The sequence below is a fragment of the Brachyhypopomus gauderio genome, chromosome 18, assembly GCF_052324685.1.
Source record: "Brachyhypopomus gauderio isolate BG-103 chromosome 18, BGAUD_0.2, whole genome shotgun sequence".
NCBI classification, from domain to species: Eukaryota; Metazoa; Chordata; class Actinopteri; order Gymnotiformes; family Hypopomidae; genus Brachyhypopomus; species Brachyhypopomus gauderio.
The window spans coordinates 2,060,225-2,075,644 of record NC_135228.1 but is presented as its reverse complement, the minus strand read 5'-3'; the positions used below and the strand labels follow the sequence as shown (position 1 = coordinate 2,075,644).

General features: G+C 47.1%; 1 long non-coding RNA gene across 11 annotated transcripts in view; it reads left to right on the top strand.

The window, feature by feature from the left end:
- LOC143482302 (uncharacterized) overlaps nucleotides 1–14,683 on the top strand; it is a 42,435-nt gene extending 27,752 nt beyond the window's left edge. For 8 of the 11 annotated variants that reach the window (XR_013122184.1, XR_013122188.1, XR_013122185.1 and 5 more), the window contains one exon: nucleotides 12,151–12,382. This is a non-coding gene — a long non-coding RNA (uncharacterized LOC143482302). Of the gene's footprint in view, nucleotides 1–12,150; nucleotides 12,383–14,452 lie in introns of those variants that run through there. The other 3 variants (XR_013122186.1, XR_013122183.1, XR_013122189.1) reach the window with 3 other exon arrangements.
- The last annotated feature ends 737 nt before the right edge of the window (nucleotides 14,684–15,420 follow it).

Sequence of the window (15,420 nt, the reverse complement as noted above, 5' to 3'; positions counted from 1 at the left end):
GGTGTTGCAGGTTGTGTATGGATGTTACAGGTTGTGTATGGATGTTGCAGGTTGTGTTGGTGTTGCAGGTTGTGTTGGAGGTTGTGTTGGTGCTGGAGGTTGTGTATGGATGTTGCAGGCTGTGTTGGTAATTCAGGTTTTGTTGGTGCTGGAGGTTGTGTATGGATGTTGCAGGCTGTGTTGGTAATGCAGGTTGTGTATGGATGTTGCAGGTTGTGTATGGATGTTGCAGGTTGTGTATGGATGTTGCAGGTTTTGTTGGTGTGGCAGGTTGTGTTGGAGGATGTGTATGGATGTTGGAGGTTGTGTTGGTGTTGCAGGTAGTGTTGGAGGTTGTGTTGGATCTGGAGGTTGTGTTGGAGGTTGTGTATGGATGTTGGAGGTTGTGTATGGATGTTGGAGGTTGTGTTGGAGGTTGTGTATGGATGTTGCAGGCTGTGTTGGTAATTCAGGTTTTGTTGGTGCTGGAGGTTGTGTATGGATGTTGCAGGCTGTGTTGGTAATGCAGGTTGTGTATGGATGTTGCAGGTTGTGTATGGATGTTGCAGGTTGTGTATGGATGTTGCAGGTTTTGTTGGTGTGGCAGGTTGTGTTGGAGGATGTGTATGGATGTTGGAGGTTGTGTTGGTGTTGCAGGTTGTATTGGAGGTTGTGTATGAATGTTGCAGGTTGTGTTGGTGTTGCAGGTTGTGTTGCAGGTTGTGTATGGATGTTGCAGGTTGTGTTGGTGTTGCAGGTTGTGCTGCAGGTTGTGTATGGATGTTGCAGGTTGTGTTGGCGTTGCAGGTTGTGTTGGAGGTTGTGTTGGTGCTGGAGGTTGTGTATGGATGTTGCAGGCTGTGTTGGTAATGCAGGTTTTGTTGGTGCTGCAGGTTGTGTATGGATGTTGCAGATTGTGTATGGATGTTGCAGGTTGTGTATGGATGTTGCAGGTTTTGTTGGTGTTGCAGGTAGTGTTGAAGGTTGTGTTGGAGGTTGTGTATGAGTGTTGGAGGTTGTGTTGATGTTGCAGGTTGTGTTGGAGGTTGTGTTGGTGTTGCAGGTTGTGTATGGATGTTGCAGGTTGTGTTGGTGTTGCAGGTTGTGTTGGAGGTTGTATATGGATGTTGCAGGTTGTGTTGGTGTTGGAGGTTGTGTTGGTGTTGCAGGTTGTGTTGGAGGTTGTGTATGAATGTTGCAGGTTTTGTTTGGATGTTGGAGGTTGTGTTGGTGTTTCAGGTTGTGTTGGTGTTGCAGGTTGTGTTGGTGTTGCAGGTTGTGTTGATGTTGCAGGTTGTGTTGATGTTGGAGGTTGTGTTGGTGTTGCAGGTTGTATTTGAGGTTGTGTATGGATGTTGCAGGTTGTGTTGGTGTTGGAGGTTGTGTTGGTGTTGCAGGTTGTGTTGGAGGTTGTGTTGGTGTTGCAGGTTGTGTTGCAGGTTGTGTATGGATGTTGCAGGTTGTGTATGGATGTTGCAGGTTGTGTATGGATGTTGCAGGTTGTGTTGGTGTTGCAGGTAGTGTTGGAGGTTGTGTTGGTGCTGGAGGTTGTGTTGGAGGTTGTGTATGGATGTTGGAGGTTGTGTTGGTGTTGCAGGTTGTGTTGGAGGTTGTGTATGGATGTTGGAGGTTGTGTTGGTGTTGCAGGTTGTGTTGCAGGTTGTGTATGGATGTTGCAGGTTGTGTTGTTGTTGCAGGTTGTGTATGGATGTTGCAGGTTGTGTTGGTGTTGCAGGTAGTGTTGGAGGTTGTGTATGGATGTTGGAGGTTGTGTTGGAGGTTGTGTATGGATGTTGCAGGTTGTGTTGGAGGTTGTGTTGGTGTTGCAGGTTGTGTTGCAGGTTGTGTATGGATGTTGCAGGTTGTGTATGGATGTTGGAGGTTGTGTTGGAGGTTGTGTATGGATGTTGGAGGTTGTGTTGGCGTTGCAGGTTGTGTTGGAGGTTGTGTTGGTGCTGGAGGTTGTGTATGGATGTTGCAGGCTGTGTTGGTAATGCAGGTTTTGTTGGTGCTGCAGGTTGTGTATGGATGTTGCAGGTTGTGTATGGATGTTGCAGGTTTTGTTGGTGTTGCAGGTTGTGTTGGAGGTTGTGTATGGATGTTGGAGGTTGTGTTGGTGTTGCAGGTTGTATTGGAGGTTGTGTTGGTGTTGCAGGTTGTATTGGAGGTTGTGTATGGATGTTGGAGGTTGTGTTGGAGGTTTTGTTTGGATGTTGGAGGTTGTGTTGGTGTTTCAGGTTGTGTTGGTGTTGCAGGTTGTGTTGGTGTTGCAGGTTGTGTTGGAGGTTGTGTATGGATGTTGCAGGTTGTGTTGGTGTTTCAGATTGTGTTGGAGGTTGTGTATGGATGTTGGAGGTTGTGTTGGTGTTGCAGGTTGTGTTGGAGGTTGTGTATGGATGTTGGAGGTTGTGTTGGTGTTGCAGATTGTGTTGGTGGTTGTGTATGGATGTTGGAGGTTGTGTTGGTGTTGCATGTTGTGTTGGAGGTTGTGTTGGTGCTGGAGGTTGTGTATGGATGTTGCAGGCTGTGTTGGTAATGCAGGTTGTGTTGGTGCTGGAGGTTGTGTATGGATGTTGCAGGCTGTGTTGGTAATGCAGGTTGTGTTGGTGTTGCAGGTTGTGTATGGATGTTACAGGTTGTGTATGGATGTTACAGGTTGTGTATGGATGTTGCAGGTTGTGTTGGTGTTGCAGGTTGTGTTGGAGGTTGTGTTGGTGCTGGAGGTTGTGTATGGATGTTGCAGGCTGTGTTGGTAATTCAGGTTTTGTTGGTGCTGGAGGTTGTGTATGGATGTTGCAGGCTGTGTTGGTAATGCAGGTTGTGTATGGATGTTGCAGGTTGTGTATGGATGTTGCAGGTTGTGTATGGATGTTGCAGGTTTTGTTGGTGTGGCAGGTTGTGTTGGAGGATGTGTATGGATGTTGGAGGTTGTGTTGGTGTTGCAGGTAGTGTTGGAGGTTGTGTTGGATCTGGAGGTTGTGTTGGAGGTTGTGTATGGATGTTGGAGGTTGTGTATGGATGTTGGAGGTTGTGTTGGAGGTTGTGTATGGATGTTGCAGGCTGTGTTGGTAATTCAGGTTTTGTTGGTGCTGGAGGTTGTGTATGGATGTTGCAGGCTGTGTTGGTAATGCAGGTTGTGTATGGATGTTGCAGGTTGTGTATGGATGTTGCAGGTTGTGTATGGATGTTGCAGGTTTTGTTGGTGTGGCAGGTTGTGTTGGAGGATGTGTATGGATGTTGGAGGTTGTGTTGGTGTTGCAGGTTGTATTGGAGGTTGTGTATGAATGTTGCAGGTTGTGTTGGTGTTGCAGGTTGTGTTGCAGGTTGTGTATGGATGTTGCAGGTTGTGTTGGTGTTGCAGGTTGTGCTGCAGGTTGTGTATGGATGTTGCAGGTTGTGTTGGCGTTGCAGGTTGTGTTGGAGGTTGTGTTGGTGCTGGAGGTTGTGTATGGATGTTGCAGGCTGTGTTGGTAATGCAGGTTTTGTTGGTGCTGCAGGTTGTGTATGGATGTTGCAGATTGTGTATGGATGTTGCAGGTTGTGTATGGATGTTGCAGGTTTTGTTGGTGTTGCAGGTAGTGTTGAAGGTTGTGTTGGAGGTTGTGTATGAGTGTTGGAGGTTGTGTTGATGTTGCAGGTTGTGTTGGAGGTTGTGTTGGTGTTGCAGGTTGTGTATGGATGTTGCAGGTTGTGTTGGTGTTGCAGGTTGTGTTGGAGGTTGTATATGGATGTTGCAGGTTGTGTTGGTGTTGGAGGTTGTGTTGGTGTTGCAGGTTGTGTTGGAGGTTGTGTATGAATGTTGCAGGTTTTGTTTGGATGTTGGAGGTTGTGTTGGTGTTTCAGGTTGTGTTGGTGTTGCAGGTTGTGTTGGTGTTGCAGGTTGTGTTGATGTTGCAGGTTGTGTTGATGTTGGAGGTTGTGTTGGTGTTGCAGGTTGTATTTGAGGTTGTGTATGGATGTTGCAGGTTGTGTTGGTGTTGGAGGTTGTGTTGGTGTTGCAGGTTGTGTTGGAGGTTGTGTTGGTGTTGCAGGTTGTGTTGCAGGTTGTGTATGGATGTTGCAGGTTGTGTATGGATGTTGCAGGTTGTGTATGGATGTTGCAGGTTGTGTTGGTGTTGCAGGTAGTGTTGGAGGTTGTGTTGGTGCTGGAGGTTGTGTTGGAGGTTGTGTATGGATGTTGGAGGTTGTGTTGGTGTTGCAGGTTGTGTTGGAGGTTGTGTATGGATGTTGGAGGTTGTGTTGGTGTTGCAGGTTGTGTTGCAGGTTGTGTATGGATGTTGCAGGTTGTGTTGTTGTTGCAGGTTGTGTATGGATGTTGCAGGTTGTGTTGGTGTTGCAGGTAGTGTTGGAGGTTGTGTATGGATGTTGGAGGTTGTGTTGGAGGTTGTGTATGGATGTTGGAGGTTGTGTTGGAGGTTGTGTATGGATGTTGGAGGTTGTGTTGGCGTTGCAGGTTGTGTTGCAGGTTGTGTATGGATGTTGCAGGTTGTGTATGGATGTTGCAGGTTGTGTATGGATGTTGCAGGTTTTGTTGGTGTGGCAGGTTGTGTTGGAGGATGTGTATGGATGTTGGAGGTTGTGTTGGTGTTGCAGGTAGTGTTGGAGGTTGTGTTGGATCTGGAGGTTGTGTTGGAGGTTGTGTATGGATGTTGGAGGTTGTGTATGGATGTTGGAGGTTGTGTTGGAGGTTGTGTATGGATGTTGCAGGCTGTGTTGGTAATTCAGGTTTTGTTGGTGCTGGAGGTTGTGTATGGATGTTGCAGGCTGTGTTGGTAATGCAGGTTGTGTATGGATGTTGCAGGTTGTGTATGGATGTTGCAGGTTGTGTATGGATGTTGCAGGTTTTGTTGGTGTGGCAGGTTGTGTTGGAGGATGTGTATGGATGTTGGAGGTTGTGTTGGTGTTGCAGGTTGTATTGGAGGTTGTGTATGAATGTTGCAGGTTGTGTTGGTGTTGCAGGTTGTGTTGCAGGTTGTGTATGGATGTTGCAGGTTGTGTTGGTGTTGCAGGTTGTGCTGCAGGTTGTGTATGGATGTTGCAGGTTGTGTTGGCGTTGCAGGTTGTGTTGGAGGTTGTGTTGGTGCTGGAGGTTGTGTATGGATGTTGCAGGCTGTGTTGGTAATGCAGGTTTTGTTGGTGCTGCAGGTTGTGTATGGATGTTGCAGATTGTGTATGGATGTTGCAGGTTGTGTATGGATGTTGCAGGTTTTGTTGGTGTTGCAGGTAGTGTTGAAGGTTGTGTTGGAGGTTGTGTATGAGTGTTGGAGGTTGTGTTGATGTTGCAGGTTGTGTTGGAGGTTGTGTTGGTGTTGCAGGTTGTGTATGGATGTTGCAGGTTGTGTTGGTGTTGCAGGTTGTGTTGGAGGTTGTATATGGATGTTGCAGGTTGTGTTGGTGTTGGAGGTTGTGTTGGTGTTGCAGGTTGTGTTGGAGGTTGTGTATGAATGTTGCAGGTTTTGTTTGGATGTTGGAGGTTGTGTTGGTGTTTCAGGTTGTGTTGGTGTTGCAGGTTGTGTTGGTGTTGCAGGTTGTGTTGATGTTGCAGGTTGTGTTGATGTTGGAGGTTGTGTTGGTGTTGCAGGTTGTATTTGAGGTTGTGTATGGATGTTGCAGGTTGTGTTGGTGTTGGAGGTTGTGTTGGTGTTGCAGGTTGTGTTGGAGGTTGTGTTGGTGTTGCAGGTTGTGTTGCAGGTTGTGTATGGATGTTGCAGGTTGTGTATGGATGTTGCAGGTTGTGTATGGATGTTGCAGGTTGTGTTGGTGTTGCAGGTAGTGTTGGAGGTTGTGTTGGTGCTGGAGGTTGTGTTGGAGGTTGTGTATGGATGTTGGAGGTTGTGTTGGTGTTGCAGGTTGTGTTGGAGGTTGTGTATGGATGTTGGAGGTTGTGTTGGTGTTGCAGGTTGTGTTGCAGGTTGTGTATGGATGTTGCAGGTTGTGTTGTTGTTGCAGGTTGTGTATGGATGTTGCAGGTTGTGTTGGTGTTGCAGGTAGTGTTGGAGGTTGTGTATGGATGTTGGAGGTTGTGTTGGAGGTTGTGTATGGATGTTGGAGGTTGTGTTGGAGGTTGTGTATGGATGTTGGAGGTTGTGTTGGCGTTGCAGGTTGTGTTGGAGGTTGTGTTGGTGCTGGAGGTTGTGTATGGATGTTGCAGGCTGTGTTGGTAATGCAGGTTTTGTTGGTGCTGCAGGTTGTGTATGGATGTTGCAGGTTGTGTATGGATGTTGCAGGTTTTGTTGGTGTTGCAGGTTGTGTTGGAGGTTGTGTATGGATGTTGGAGGTTGTGTTGGTGTTGCAGGTTGTATTGGAGGTTGTGTATGGATGTTGCAGGTTGTGTTGTGTTGGAGGTTGTGTGGATTTTGGAGGTTGTGTATGGATTTTGGAGGTTGTGTATGGATTTTGGAGGTTGTGTATGGATGTTGCAGGTTGTGTTGTGTTGGAGGTTGTGTATGGATTTTGGAGGTTGTGTATGGATTTTGGAGGTTGTGTATGGATTTTGGAGGTTTTGTTTGGATGTTGGAGGTTGTGTTGGTGTTTCAGGTTGTGTTGGTGTTTCAGGTTGTGTTGGTGTTGCAGGTTGTGTTGGTGTTGCAGGTTGTGTTGGAGGTTGTGTATGGATGTTGCAGGTTGTGTTGGTGTTTCAGATTGTGTTGGAGGTTGTGTATGGATGTTGGAGGTTGTGTTGGTGTTGCAGGTTGTGTTGGAGGTTGTGTATGGATGTTGGAGGTTGTGTTGGAGGTTGTGTATGGATGTTGGAGGTTGTGTTGGCGTTGCAGGTTGTGTTGGAGGTTGTGTTGGTGCTGGAGGTTGTGTATGGATGTTGCAGGCTGTGTTGGTAATGCAGGTTTTGTTGGTGCTGCAGGTTGTGTATGGATGTTGCAGGTTGTGTATGGATGTTGCAGGTTTTGTTGGTGTTGCAGGTTGTGTTGGAGGTTGTGTATGGATGTTGGAGGTTGTGTTGGTGTTGCAGGTTGTATTGGAGGTTGTGTTGGTGTTGCAGGTTGTATTGGAGGTTGTGTATGGATGTTGCAGGTTGTGTTGTGTTGGAGGTTGTGTATGGATTTTGGAGGTTGTGTTGGTGTTGCAGGTTGTGTTGGTGTTGCAGGTTGTGTTGGAGGTTGTGTATGGATGTTGCAGGTTGTGTTGGTGTTTCAGATTGTGTTGGAGGTTGTGTATGGATGTTGGAGGTTGTGTTGGTGTTGCAGGTTGTGTTGGTGTTTCAGATTGTGTTGGAGGTTGTGTATGGATGTTGGAGGTTGTGTTGGTGTTGCAGGTTGTGTTGGAGGTTGTGTATGGATGTTGGAGGTTGTGTATGGATGTTGGAGGTTGTGTTGGTGTTGCATGTTGTGTTGGAGGTTGTGTTGGTGCTGGAGGTTGTGTATGGATGTTGCAGGCTGTGTTGGTAATGCAGGTTGTGTTGGTGCTGGAGGTTGTGTATGGATGTTGCAGGCTGTGTTGGTAATGCAGGTTGTGTTGGTGTTGCAGGTTGTGTGTGGATGTTACAGGTTGTGTATGGATGTTGCAGGTTGTGTTGGTGTTGCAGGTTGTGTTGGAGGTTGTGTTGGTGCTGGAGGTTGTGTATGGATGTTGCAGGCTGTGTTGGTAATGCAGGTTTTGTTGGTGCTGGAGGTTGTGTATGGATGTTGCAGGCTGTGTTGGTAATGCAGGTTGTGTTGGTAATGCAGGTTGTGTATGGATGTTGCAGGTTGTGTATGGATGTTGCAGGTTGTGTATGGATGTTGCAGGTTGTGTATGGATGTTGCAGGTTTTGTTGGTGTGGCAGGTTGTGTTGGAGGATGTGTATGGATGTTGGAGGTTGTGTTGGTGTTGCAGGTTGTATTGGAGGTTGTGTATGAATGTTGCAGGTTGTGTTGGTGTTGGAGGTTGTGTTGGTGTTGCAGGTTGTGTTGCAGGTTGTGTATGGATGTTGCAGGTTGTGTTGGTGTTGCAGGTTGTGTTGGTGTTGCAGGTTGTGTATGGATGTTGCAGGTTGTGTTGGCGTTGCAGGTTGTGTTGGAGGTTGTGTTGGTGCTGGAGGTTGTGTATGGATGTTGCAGGCTGTGTTGGTAATGCAGGTTTTGTTGGTGCTGCAGGTTGTGTATGGATGTTGCAGGTTGTGTATGGATGTTGCAGGTTTTGTTGGTGTTGCAGGTAGTGTTGAAGGTTGTGTTGGTGCTGGAGGTTGTGTTGGAGGTTGTGTATGGCTGTTGGAGGTTGTGTATGGCTGTTGGAGGTTGTGTATGGCTGTTGGAGGTTGTGTTGGTGTTGCAGGTTGTGTATGGATGTTGCAGGTTGTGTTGGTGTTGCAGGTTGTGTTGGAGGTTGTATATGGATGTTGCAGGTTGTGTTGGTGTTGGAGGTTGTGTTGGAGGTTGTGTTGGTGTTGCAGGTTGTGTTGGAGGTTGTGTATGAATGTTGCAGGTTTTGTTTGGATGTTGCAGGTTGTGTTGGTGTTGCAGGTTGTGTTGGTGTTGCAGGTTGTGTTGGTGTTGCAGGTTGTGTTGATGTTGCAGGTTGTGTTGATGTTGCAGGTTGTGTATGGATGTTGCAGGTTGTGTTGGAGGTTATATATGGATGTTGCAGGTTGTGTTGGTGTTGGAGGTTGTGTATGGATGTTGCAGGTTGTGTATGGATGTTGCAGGTTGTGTATGGATGTTGCAGGTTGTGTTGGAGGTTGTGTATGATGTTGGAGGTTGTGTTGGAGGTTGTGTTGGTGCTGCAGGTTGTGTATGGATGTTGCAGGTTGTGTTGGAGTTGCAGGTTGTGTTGGTGTTGCAGATTGTGTTGCAGGTTGTGTATGGATGTTGCAGGCTGTGTTGGTAATGCAGGTTGTGTTGGCGGTTGTGTTGGTGTTGCAGGTTGTGTTGGTCTTGCAGTTTGTGTATGGATGTTGCAGGTTGTGTTGGTGTTGCAGATTGTGTTGGAGGTTGTGTATGGATGTTGGAGGTTGTGTTGGTGCTGCAGGTTGTGTATGGATGTTGCAGGTTGTGTTGGTGTTGCAGATTGTGTTGGAGGTTGTGTATGAATGTTGCAGGTTGTGTTGGTGTTGCAGGTTGTATTGGTCTTGCAGTTTGTGTATGGATGTTGCAGGTTGTGTTGGTGTTGCAGGTTATGTTGGTGTTGCAGATTGTGTTGGAGGTTGTGTATGATGTTGGAGGTTGTGTTGGAGGTTGTGTTGGTGCTGCAGGTTGTGTATGGATGTTGCAGGTTGTGTTGGTGTTGCAGATTGTGTTGCAGGTTGTGTATGGATGTTGCAGGCTGTGTTGGTAATGCAGGTTGTGTTGGCGGTTGTGTTGGTGTTGCAGGTTGTATTGGTCTTGCAGTTTGTGTATGGATGTTGCAGGTTGTGTTGGTGTTGCAGGTTGTGTTGGAGGTTGTGTATGGATGTTGGAGGTTGAGTTGGTGTTGCAGGTTGTGTTGGAGGTTGTGTATGGATGTTGGAGGTTGTGTTGGTGTTGCAGGTTGTGTTGGAGGTTGTGTTGGAGGTTGTGTTGGTGCTGGAGGTTGTGGATGGATGTTGCAGGCTGTGTTGGTAATGCAGGTTTTGTTGGTGCTGGAGGTTGTGTATGGATGTTGCAGGTTGTGTTGGTAATGCAGGTTGTGTTGGTGTTGCAGGTTGTGTATGGATGTTGCAGGTTGTGTTGGTGTTGCAGGTAGTGTTGGAGGTTGTGTTGGATCTGGAGGTTGTGTTGGAGGTTGTGTATGGATGTTGGAGGTTGTGTATGGATGTTGGAGGTTGTGTATGGATGTTGGAGGTTGTGTATGGATGTTGGAGGTTGTGTATGGATGTTGGAGGTTGTGTTGGAGGTTGTGTATGGATGTTGGAGGTTGTGTTGGCGTTGCAGGTTGTGTTGGAGGTTGTGTTGGTGCTGGAGGTTGTGTATGGATGTTGCAGGCTGTGTTGGTAATGCAGGTTTTGTTGGTGCTGCAGGTTGTGTATGGATGTTGCAGGTTGTGTATGGATGTTGCAGGTTTTGTTGGTGTTGCAGGTTTTGTTTGAGGTTGTGTATGGATGTTGGAGGTTGTGTTGGTGTTGCAGGTTGTATTGGAAGTTGTGTATGGATGTTCCAGGTTGTGTTGTGTTGGAGGTTGTGTATGGATTTTGGAGGTTGTGTATGGATGTTGCAGGTTGTGTATGGATGTTGCAGGTTGTGTTGGTGTTGCAGGTTGTGTTGGAGGTTGTGTATGGATGTTGCAGGTTGTGTTGGTGTTTCAGATTGTGTTGGAGGTTGTGTATGGATGTTGGAGGTTGTGTTGGTGTTGCAGGTTGTGTTGGAGGTTGTGTATGGATGTTGGAGGTTGTGTTGGTGTTGCAGATTGTGTTGGTGGTTGTGTATGGATGTTGGAGGTTGTGTTGGTGTTGCATGTTGTGTTGGAGGTTGTGTTGGTGCTGGAGGTTGTGTATGGATGTTGCAGGCTGTGTTGGTAATGCAGGTTTTGTTGGTGCTGGAGGTTGTGTATGGATGTTGCAGGCTGTGTTGGTAATGCAGGTTGTGTTGGTGTTGCAGGTTGTGTATGGATGTTGCAGGTTGTGTATGGATGTTGGAGGTTGTGTTGGTGTTGCAGGTTGTATTGGAGGTTGTGTATGAATGTTGCAGGTTGTGTTGGTGTTGGAGGTTGTGTTGGTGTTGCAAGTTGTGTTGCAGGTTGTGTATGGATGTTGCAGATTGTGTTGGTGTTGCAGGTTGTGTTGCAGGTTGTGTATGGATGTTGCAGGTTGTGTTGGCGTTGCAGGTTGTGTTGGAGGTTGTGTTGGTGCTGGAGGTTGTGTATGGATGTTGCAGGCTGTGTTGGTAATGCAGGTTTTTTTGGTGCTGCAGGTTGTGTATGGATGTTGCAGGTTGTGTATGGATGTTGCAGGTTTTGTTGGTGTTGCAGGTAGTGTTGAAGGTTGTGTTGGTGCTGGAGGTTGTGTTGGAGGTTGTGTATGGGTGTTGGAGGTTGTGTTGATGTTGCAGGTTGTGTTGGAGGTTGTGTTGGTGTTGCAGGTTGTATTTGAGGTTGTGTATGGATGTTGCAGGTTGTGTTGGTGTTGGAGGTTGTGTTGGTGTTGCAGGTTGTGTTGCAGGTTGTGTATGGATGTTGGAGGTTGTGTTGGTGTTGCAGGTTGTGTATGGAGGTTGCAGGTTGTGTTGGTGTTGCAGGTAGTGTTGGAGGTTGTGTTGGTGCTGGAGGTTGTGTTGGAGGTTGTGTATGGATGTTGGAGGTTGTGTATGGATGTTGGAGGTTGTGTTGGTGTTGCAGGTTGTGTTGGAGGTTGTGTATGGATGTTGGAGGTTGTGTTGGCGTTGCAGGTTGTGTTGGTGCTGGAGGTTGTGTATGGATGTTGCAGGCTGTGTTGGTAATGCAGGTTGTGTTGGTGTTGCAGGTTGTGTATGGATGTTACAGGTTGTGTATGGATGTTGCAGGTTTTGTTGGTGTTGCAGGTTGTGTTGGAGGTTGTGTATGGATGTTGGAGGTTGTGTTGGTGTTGCAGGTTGTATTGGAGGTTGTGTATGGATGTTGGAGGTTGTGTATGGATGTTGGAGGTTGTGTATGGATGTTGGAGGTTGTGTTGGTGTTGCAGGTTGTGTATGGATGTTGCAGGTTGTGTTTGGATGTTGCAGGTTGTGTTGGTGTTGGAGGTTGTGTTGGTGTTGCAGGTTGTGTTGCAGGTTGTGTATGGATGTTGCAGGTTGTGTATGGATGTTGCAGGTTGTGTTGGTGTTGCAGGTTGTGTATGGATGTCGCAGGTTGTGTTGGTGTTGCAAGTAGTGTTGGAGGTTGTGTTGGATCTGGAGGTTGTGTTGGAGGTTGTGTATGGATGTTGGAGGTTGTGTATGGATGTTGGAGGTTGTGTTGGAGGTTGTGTATGGATGTTGGAGGTTGTGTTGGCGTTGCAGGTTGTGTTGGAGGTTGTGTTGGTGCTGGAGGTTGTGTATGGATGTTGCAGGCTGTGTTGGTAATGCAGGTTTTGTTGGTGCTGCAGGTTGTGTATGGATGTTGCAGGTTTTGTTGGTGTTGCAGGTTGTGTTGGAGGTTGTGTATGGATGTTGGAGGTTGTGTTGGTGTTGCAGGTTGTATTGGAGGTTGTGTATGGATGTTGCAGGTTGTGTTGTGTTGGAGGTTGTGTATGGATTTTGGAGGTTGTGTTGTGTTGGAGGTTGTATTGGAGGTTGTGTATGGATGTTGCAGGTTGTGTTGGTGTTGCAGGTTGTATTGGAGGTTGTGTATGGATGTTGCAGGTTTTGTATGGATGTTGCAGGTTGAGTATGGATGTTGCAGGTTGAGTATGGATGTTGCAGGTTGTGTTGGAGGTTGTGTATGGATGTTGGAGGTTGTGATGGTGTTGCAGGTTGTGTTGGAGGTTGTGTATGGATGTTGCAGGTTGTGTATGGATGTTGCAGGTTGTGTATGGATGTTGCAGGTTGTGTTGGTGTTGCAGGTTGTGTTGGAGGTTGTGTATGGATGTTGCAGGTTGTGTTGGTGTTTCAGATTGTGTTGGAGGTTGTGTATGGATGTTGGAGGTTGTGTTGGTGTTGCAGGTTGTGTTGGAGGTTGTGTATGGATGTTGGAGGTTGTGTTGGTGTTGCAGATTGTGTTGGTGGTTGTGTATGGATGTTGGAGGTTGTGTTGGTGTTGCATGTTGTGTTGGAGGTTGTGTTGGTGCTGGAGGTTGTGTATGGATGTTGCAGGCTGTGTTGGTAATGCAGGTTGTGTTGGTGCTGGAGGTTGTGTATGGATGTTGCAGGCTGTGTTGGTAATGCAGGTTGTGTTGGTGTTGCAGGTTGTGTATGGATGTTACAGGTTGTGTATGGATGTTGCAGGTTGTGTTGGTGTTGCAGGTTGTGTTGGAGGTTGTGTTGGTGCTGGAGGTTGTGTATGGATGTTGCAGGCTGTGTTGGTAATTCAGGTTTTGTTGGTGCTGGAGGTTGTGTATGGATGTTGCAGGCTGTGTTGGTAATGCAGGTTGTGTATGGATGTTGCAGGTTGTGTATGGATGTTGCAGGTTGTGTATGGATGTTGCAGGTTGTGTATGGATGTTGCAGGTTTTGTTGGTGTGGCAGGTTGTGTTGGAGGATGTGTATGGATGTTGGAGGTTGTGTTGGTGTTGCAGGTTGTATTGGAGGTTGTGTATGAATGTTGCAGGTTGTGTTGCAGGTTGTGTATGGATGTTGCAGGTTGTGTTGGTGTTGCAGGTTGTGCTGCAGGTTGTGTATGGATGTTGCAGGTTGTGTTGGCGTTGCAGGTTGTGTTGGAGGTTGTGTTGGTGCTGGAGGTTGTGTATGGATGTTGCAGGCTGTGTTGGTAATGCAGGTTTTGTTGGTGCTGCAGGTTGTGTATGGATGTTGCAGGTTGTGTATGGATGTTGCAGGTTTTGTTGGTGTTGCAGGTAGTGTTGAAGGTTGTGTTGGTGCTGGAGGTTGTGTTGGAGGTTGTGTATGAGTGTTGGAGGTTGTGTTGATGTTGCAGGTTGTGTTGGAGGTTGTGTTGGTGTTGCAGGTTGTGTATGGATGTTGCAGGTTGTGTTGGTGTTGCAGGTTGTGTTGGAGGTTGTATATGGATGTTGCAGGTTGTGTTGGTGTTGGAGGTTGTGTTGGTGTTGCAGGTTGTGTTGGAGGTTGTGTATGAATGTTGCAGGTTTTGTTTGGATGTTGGAGGTTGTGTTGGTGTTTCAGGTTGTGTTGGTGTTGCAGGTTGTGTTGGTGTTGCAGGTTGTGTTGGTGTTGCAGGTTGTGTTGGTGTTGCAGGTTGTGTTGATGTTGCAGGTTGTGTATGGATGTTGCAGGTTGTGTTGGAGGTTATATATGGATGTTGCAGGTTGTGTTGGTGTTGCAGGTAGTGTTGGAGGTTGTGTTGGTGCTGGAGGTTGTGTTGGAGGTTGTGTATGGATGTTGGAGGTTGTGTATGGATGTTGGAGGTTGTGTTGGTGTTGCAGGTTGTGTTGGAGGTTGTGTATGGATGTTGGAGGTTGTGTTGGCGTTGTAGGTTGTGTTGGTGCTGGAGGTTGTGTATGGATGTTGCAGGCTGTGTTGGTAATGCAGGTTTTGTTGGTGCTGGAGGTTGTGTATGGATGTTGCAGGTTGTGTTGGTAATGCAGGTTGTGTTGGTAATGCAGGTTGTGTTGGTAATGCAGGTTGTGTTGGTAATGCAGGTTGTGTTGGTGTTGCAGGTTGTGTATGGATGTTACAGGTTGTGTATGGATGTTGCAGGTTTTGTTGGTGTTGCAGGTTGTGTTGGAGGTTGTGTATGGATGTTGGAGGTTGTGTTGGTGTTGCAGGTTGTATTGGAGGTTGTGTATGGATGTTGGAGGTTGTGTTGGTGTTGCAGGTTGTGTATGGATGTTGCAGGTTGTGTTTGGATGTTGCAGGTTGTGTTGGTGTTGGAGGTTGTGTTGGTGTTGCAGGTTGTGTATGGATGTTGCAGGTTGTGTTGGTGTTGCAGGTTGTATTGGAGGTTGTGTATGGATGTTGCAGGTTTTGTATGGATGTTGCAGGTTGAGTATGGATGTTGCAGGTTGAGTATGGATGTTGCAGGTTGTGTTGGAGGTTGTGTATGGATGTTGGAGGTTGTGATGGTGTTGCAGGTTGTGTTGGAGGTTGTGTATGGATGTTGCAGGTTGTGTATGGATGTTGCAGGTTGTGTATGGATGTTGCAGGTTGTGTTGGTGTTGCAGGTTGTGTTGGAGGTTGTGTATGGATGTTGCAGGTTGTGTTGGTGTTTCAGATTGTGTTGGAGGTTGTGTATGGATGTTGGAGGTTGTGTTGGTGTTGCAGGTTGTGTTGGAGGTTGTGTATGGATGTTGGAGGTTGTGTTGGTGTTGCAGATTGTGTTGGTGGTTGTGTATGGATGTTGGAGGTTGTGTTGGTGTTGCATGTTGTGTTGGAGGTTGTGTTGGTGCTGGAGGTTGTGTATGGATGTTGCAGGCTGTGTTGGTAATGCAGGTTGTGTTGGTGCTGGAGGTTGTGTATGGATGTTGCAGGCTGTGTTGGTAATGCAGGTTGTGTTGGTGTTGCAGGTTGTGTATGGATGTTACAGGTTGTGTATGGATGTTGCAGGTTGTGTTGGTGTTGCAGGTTGTGTTGGAGGTTGTGTTGGTGCTGGAGGTTGTGTATGGATGTTGCAGGCTGTGTTGGTAATTCAGGTTTTGTTGGTGCTGGAGGTTGTGTATGGATGTTGCAGGCTGTGTTGGTAATGCAGGTTGTGTATGGATGTTGCAGGTTGTGTATGGATGTTGCAGGTTGTGTATGGATGTTGCAGGTTGTGTATGGATGTTGCAGGTTTTGTTGGTGTGGCAGGTTGTGTTGGAGGATGTGTATGGATGTTGGAGGTTGTGTTGGTGTTGCAGGTTGTATTGGAGGTTGTGTATGAATGTTGCAGGTTGTGTTGCAGGTTGTGTATGGATGTTGCAGGTTGTGTTGGTGTTGCAGGTTGTGCTGCAGGTTGTGTATGGATGTTGCAGGT